The sequence below is a fragment of the Sinocyclocheilus rhinocerous genome, unplaced genomic scaffold (genome assembly GCF_001515625.1).
Source record: "Sinocyclocheilus rhinocerous isolate Xijiao unplaced genomic scaffold, SAMN03320098_v1.1 scaffold161, whole genome shotgun sequence".
NCBI classification, from domain to species: Eukaryota; Metazoa; Chordata; class Actinopteri; order Cypriniformes; family Cyprinidae; genus Sinocyclocheilus; species Sinocyclocheilus rhinocerous.
The window spans coordinates 959733-967042 of NW_015627226.1; the positions used below are offsets into that span (position 1 = coordinate 959733).

General features: G+C 40.5%; 1 pseudogene; it reads left to right on the forward strand.

Annotated features, from left to right (window-relative positions):
• The window catches only part of LOC107722473 (uncharacterized), an 8165-nt pseudogene extending 1153 nt beyond the window's left edge, over window positions 1-7012 (forward strand).
• The last annotated feature ends 298 nt before the right edge of the window (window positions 7013-7310 follow it).

Sequence of the window (7310 nt, forward strand, 5' to 3'; positions counted from 1 at the left end):
TCCCCCCCCCCCCATACAATTAAAGTGAATGGGGTCCAATCTTGTTTGCATACCAGCATTCTTCAAAATACCTTCATTTGTGTTCTGCTAATTGCCTTGTGCAGTTTTTCATTGTATTTATGATTGAAAAGGCATTAGTCACCCATGGGTCACTGAGCCAAAATTCACAACAGGGAGGTTAGTATGATCTCTCAGAACAGATGTGCCTGCCTGTCACCATAATTACAGATGTGGGGGGGCAGGGTTTGGAGAAAGTGGAGCAGCGGAGATGATAGTGTTTTAATACCGTACAACATAGGGATAGATGGGCTGAAATCTGCCAGCTTGGTTTTCCGGAGTGTTGTGTAACAGCAGGCTTCTGGCTCGGAAGACTACAGGATATTGGTTCAATGGGTTTGTACTACACTTCCACTTGCACGTAGCATCCTTATGTTGAACGGATAGGTCAGATGTTGAGTCCAGTCTTGTAGCGGAAGACAAAAATTATAAATATGTTTTTTGCACATTATTAATACTCATTCAAATTATATCACATATAAAATGGGTTTGAGTTCATTATTCAGCAGTGTGTTTTTGTACAGATTTACCTCCCTACAAAGTTGGTGACTGGGACTCAGCAATTATCACAAAGGACCCTGTGTTTAACTATAGGTAAGAGACATTGTCCTCAATCAAGCACATCATTGAATACGGTTGATTATTTGCACTTAGCTGTGGTAGAATTCTGCCAGAATACAAATCCATGTGAAATACACATATCTCGTCATTTTAAGATTAAGGCATGCACACAACATGCCCATGAAATAGATTATATAAGACAGATTTACGCTTCTGACATTCTGTATGTTTATTTCTGATTTGTGGGAAGTATGGTGCAGGATCATCATATTGACAGTCTAATGTTCGTGCAATGTTCATGGAAATAATAGGTTGTAAGCCTTTTGTAGTTTTGGATGGCTGTTGAGACATGAAAACATTTGATAAAATCATTCATAGCATTTTGAATAATCATTACACTTACTCAGGAGAGAGTAAAATGTATTTTCTGTTTTGGACAGACCGCTGATCTCCGCCACTGAAGTAACTCTTAGTCCACGTCATGAACAAGCAAAGCGTCTGTTAGAAAGAGCTCGATTCAAAGCATGTTCTCAAAACCATAAGAGTGAAACCCCCAACTGTCTTGGTCAAAGAGAGGGCCTGTAAGTCACCTCAACACTTTATATTGCCATATTGTTGTTGCCTCACATCATGGTTGTCTTTTTAAAGTCATCTACTACTTTTTATATTACTGTGAAAAAACCAAAGCAATCCCCTCTAAAGTCATGACCCATATCCTGTGATACACAGAAATGTTCATTTAAGCAATTCATTCAGAGCTGTGTTCCTGTGTTATATAATCACATATACTGCATATGACGCATATTTGGCAAGCATTTTTATTAATCCTATCACATTATCTTGGAACACAAATAAAAGTTGATCAAAAAAAAAAAAAAAAGTCTTCATTTGTGTTAATATTCAGAGCTGTGTTCCTGTGTTATATAATCACATATACTGCATATGACGCATATTTGGCAAGCATTTTTATTAATCCTATCACATTATCTTGGAACACAAATAAAAGTTGATCAAAAAAAAAAAAAAAAAGTCTTCATTTGTGTTAATATATTTAACTTCAAACAAATAATGCATTTGCTGTTTGTTTCCATTCAGGTTTGAATCATAATTATGTAACATTATGTAGTGATGTAATAGAGATAATGAAATGATACAGATAGTGATTGCAGATCTCCAGGTGTTCTGTAAAAGCTCTTGTATCTGCTTAATAGGGAGGTCTTACCAGTTAATGTGTCATCTGCACTGCACAGTGCTGTTCTTGTCACGGCTCAAGAGGAGGTTACTTCACCTCTTCAGTCACTGGATGTCCGGGGCAGGAACTATGAATATGGATTGCGCTCAATTCGGTATGGCCAGTCGCCCACACGAGTGCGTTTCGAAGACGAGTCAGAAAAGGAGGCTGAGCGACGATACCTGGAGCGGGTGCGTGAGCGTGGGCCAGTGGTGGCTGAGAAATCCCACTCCACCCAGCAGCTGAAGGCAGAACCGGTATACAACATCCCAGAGGAAAGCAGGGGGGCAGCAATAAACTGGGTAAACATTGGTATTCCTGTGGCCATATTAACCAAAGAGGGAGAGTGTCTGGCTGCCATGGTGCCAAAGGACGAATTGCTCAGGACATGTGAAGCATGTGGAAGCATCTTGGGACCTGCACAGACCAAAGATTGTCATTCCCAGCCAACAAAGAGTATCGTAGATTCTCAGGAGAAGGCAGTCCCTCGATGGGTAACCCCTAGCCAGTCATGTCGCCAAACCATCCACCCAACCTTCATGGAAAGTTTAACCTTCACTGGAGGCGTCAGCCTGGCAGAAAGTGTAGAGCGGCGAGGTGCAGGAGGTGCAGGCGAGAGCATGTCAGCTTTTGGGAAGCTTCGAAGAAGGAGCAGGAAAGGAGAAAGCAGAGTTGAAGCAGTAATGGTCCATATGCTCTGAATCAGGATCTATGGGCTCAGAGAAGGAACTCCAAAACCATGTCAAGTCTGGAGGATAAAACTACTCGCTCTAAATTGAAGACGCCTGCACAAGGTGCTACAGAAACCTCATCTGACCTTGAGAATAAGGATATATCTAGCAATGTCAAGGAGTCTTCCCCCCACCTCCCCATCAAATCTGCTCTGAAATCAGGTTCCAAGGGTCGGCCAATAGGGCAACGGGTGGTCAAGCTAATGCCCTCAGTTCAGTACCACCTAGTTCACCTTGACCACAAGCTGGATGGGAGCTCTCACCACAAAAACATACAACCTGAAGAGCACCTCAGTGTCAAGCTCAGTGCCTCCCCTCAGGTTCATCCAGTCACCTCAGGACTGACTTCTTGCAACAGACCATCCTCTCTCAGGTATTCCTCATCTGTGCTGACCACAGACCTCCAGGCTTTAACGATATGGGACTCTGCAGGCGACCTAGTCATAGGTAAGTTTACCTGGAACAAAAGCTAAATTATGAAATTAGCCCACTAGCTGACTCAAAACATTTTGGTCAAGATGTCACACCTTACCAACAGTTTTTTGCGGAAACCTTAAAGGTCTTCTCGCTTTGCTCTAAATTAGCTAGGAATACAGAGCATATTCATGAACAACAGGTTTAAACAACCTGATTCAGAACTGGTTTATTGATTTCTACTCCAACAAGTTTTGCTCATTCATTTGTTGTGCATCAGGTCATTTGGCAGGTGAGATTGTCTGCAGGGATCCCAGAAGCACTTGCACAGCACCTGTTCCCTCAGATTGCCGTCCAGCTTTGAGAGCCATGGGTACGTCAAAGGCAGAAGACCTGAGGGCAGAACTTCTGAGAGCAGATTACCGAAAGGCTGAAATACATTGGGATGACAGTTTAGTTGTGTCAAGGTAAGCTATATCTTAAGAAGTCCCTTACTTGGAACTCTTGATCTTGACTATGGGCTATAGATAACTGCAGTTTTTTATATATGTTGACAATTGCATTATAAAGAACACAAAGGTTCCTACAGAGGTGAAACTCACCTGATGGAGTGTCCTAAGTCCTAGATGGGTTAAAATAGCCAAACTGGTCATCTAGTATATGGCATGACCACATCCGCAATGCAACCATATTAAATTGTTTCCATTATAATCAATGGAGTATCTGCTGTCTATACTGCAAGGATGCAACTGCAGTTTTGTTAATTAGTATGTCGTATCTGTAGTCACATCACTCCACTCTCCTGATGCAAGGTAAAACAGTATATATACATATACATAGTATCGGTAGTAGTTGTAGTATTGTTTTGTTTTGCTTGTCCTCACATTTTTTTGCTCGTACATTCGCATTTGTGCAAAGCCAACAACCCTAGCATACATGAATTTAGTTTGAAACACAGTTTTAGTTTGAGCACAGTTCGAAGGAAAGATTAATATGAAAGCTGTCATGTGGTCCTGGGAGTGCACCGCAGTGCCGAACCTGAGACTACATAGAAGGTGGTTTGATTTCAGTTGCAATGAAATGGTTTGTGTGAATGTGAAAGCAGCTCGAACTCGGGTCTGCACTTGTTCCGGAAATAAAATAACCTGCACAAGTGGTTTAGCCAGTGATGATCCAGTTTGGCACAGATAAACCAGCAGTTAGGTAGATGTATTAAGAAGTGCATCATTTCTACAATTAATGACACTGACCCTGCCACTAACCAAGAACCTATTTACCCAAAAATTACCAACAGTGAGTAAATAAACCAACAAAATGGCCCAACAATCTGAACCCAGTGATTGGGTTAAAAAAAACAGCATTTTTAGAATTTACTTAATTTTAAGTACAAGATAAACATCTTATAGTCATATACAGGTTTCATTATGGACATTATTGACTCCTTCCCTTATGTGCAGGAGAGCAGGGGAGCGAGAAGGGCGACCTAAGCTATCCCTCCGTCGTTTTTTCTCAGCCATGGGACTGAACAGTATGGGTAAGCTGGTGAAGGGCAGCCGGTCCAACAGCATGGAGCACCTGTGTTCCCCCACTGCCTGCTACAGTTCTGCCTCCCCAAGCCCTACACACAGAGGCCTTGTCCCTCTGAAGAGAACCCCCTCTCTCCAGTCTCTCCACACAGTGAGTTCTCTTCTTTGTTAAAGAGAGAGTTAAAGGGCCCTATCATACACGCGGTGCAATGCGGGGCAAGGCAAGTGTTTTTGCTAGTTTCAGCCCAACGCACTTCTCATTTTCCCGTCCTGCACCGCGTTGTTTAAATAGCAAATGCATTTGCGCCCATTTGTGCGCCCATGGGCGTGCTGGTCCAAAAAACACCCATTACTCATTAAAGGTGACATATCATGAAAATCTGACTTTTCCAGGTTTTAAGTGCTATAATCAGGTCCCCGGTGCATCTACCAACCAAGGAAACGTGAAAAAGATTGCATGTGTAATTGCATGTCGACACACACATAAAACTCATAAGTATAAATGAAATTAAGTATAATCTGTAAAAAAAAAAAAAAACTTAGTAACACCAAAGAAGATTTTTGGGTCTGTTAACATTCTAAACTATTATGTCTATGTAATATTTAAACATAGTAAAATCCAAGTCAAATCCAATTGTTATTTTATGTATGTTAATGTACAGTGGGTACGGAAATTATTCAGACCCCCTTAAATTTTTCACTCTTTGTTATATTGCAGCCATTTGCTAAAATCATTTCCCACTGTATATTACCCAGATACGTCTGCAAGATGTCTGTTAATGATCGCTTCATCTGGAAAGCATCTGTGTATAAACACACACAAAGATGTCAGTATTTGCATACATTCTAAATCATAAACATCTTAAAGACATCTTCTAAACATCTATTTGACATCTGATAGGAAACGTCTTATAGACGTATTGCAGATGAGCAAACACTAAAAAAAAAAGATGTCTTACAGATGTAAATGCAGACGTCTCTGTGATGTACGTGTGCTATCGGGAAATGTATATTATAAGAATACTGTGTTTCAAAGCTGTGATGTTTTTCTGCCACCAGGAGTCTGCTTTGGCTCAGTTACGTAAAGTATCTTCTGTCCAGAGTCTACAGTCCCCAAAGAGGAAGTTTGAACGTTCCACTATTTTAGGAGAGTTACCACTGCTGAGTTTGGCACCAAGGTGCGTAATATTGCATGTGATAAAGGCTCTATACAATGTTATTAGGGATACACCCCGAGCCGGTTGAAAATCGATGCAAATATGTGCGGATTCAAATCGAAGGTAAAACGAATCTCTGAGGGGAACTGGCTGTCTTTAGAAAAGTTTAGATGATATTTTCTTTTCATCTTGCCTCTGTATAATGCATATCAAGGAAATGCTATATATTGCTGCTGTACCATAAGCGCCACCTGCTGTCAGATAGTGAATTTGCATTTTCATTCAGTCCATCTGCTGTCTTTGTTTCGTGCAGATGTTTTATGTAGTATAGTTTCACAAAACTAAAGTCAGAACATTCTGTTTTGCTTCAAATTTCGAAATTACACAATAATTTAGATTATGCTTCAAGTATGCATCTTTGTTTTGATTGTGATTAAAATACAGTAGTTTCCTCTAATTTTAAATGGAAAGAGCACAGGCAAAGAATTAGTTTGAATGAAGAGATTTCTTTTATTTGTGTCATTTATTTATTTGATTTGTTTTTAAATTTCGATTTAGTTTGGTTATTTGACATATTTCAATTTCACAAAGAAATGTGCAGCATTTTGTCCAAGCAATAATAAAAGGACACCGTATCATTTATAATTTTTAAATAAATCTCATTTTATTAAAAAAAAAAAATTGTACCGTGAATCATATCACATCGTGAGTTGAGTGAATTGTTACATCCCTACATGTTAGCATTATAGACTTATGCCTCAGCTATGTGATCTCTTGATTCTGCTGTAAAACCATACTGCATATGTCAGATTTCTGATTGGGCTGTTGATATCTGTGTTTCAGGGAGCTTCAGATGGAAGAGAACATAGAGGAGTCATTAGAGGATTCTCGAGGGGCAGGTCCACTTGGGCAACTGCTACAGGCCTCTCCTGATGGGACTTTACTGATAGAACTTACCAGACCTGCGAACAATGGACCCTTTGGTTTTGTCATCTCCAGGGGCAAAGGAAGACCTGACTCAGGTTAGACTTCTAGTTCCCCCACATTTGCCTCCATGACACTGAAGAAAAAAAAACATTTTTGTGATGTTTCAAATCATTTAAAGTTACTTTATCAAAATCAGTTATGCTGTTTTTATAGGTATATATGTGGAACGGGTCGGAGACACTGCCACAGAGAATATCTACACTGGACTCCTGGGTGTTGGAGATGAGATTCTAGAAGTCAATGGGGAAATCGTTGCTGGACTGACCCTAGATCAGGTTACACGCCTCATGACCCGTGATAGCAAAGTCATGATCCGGATTCATCCACATTCCTGGAACAAGCACTGATGCAAATTATGGGCAAAATACGGAAGATGGAATTATGAAGATAAGATCACATATAAGGGAAATTTTACAAAGCACTTATAGACACCCAGATAGCATACGTACGTCTGCAAGAAAATTCTTCTCCCCCGAGTTACGTCTTCCCCCATTTTGAAGAGTACCCAAGAGCGTAATCGACGTAATCAGCGTTGTTTACGTTCGGGGGAGAAAGCGCACGCATTAACGTAATCTGCGTAATCAGCGTTGTTTATGCTTAGGGGAAAGCGTGCGTATGCATTGTGATACTCTCTAAAATGGCGGAA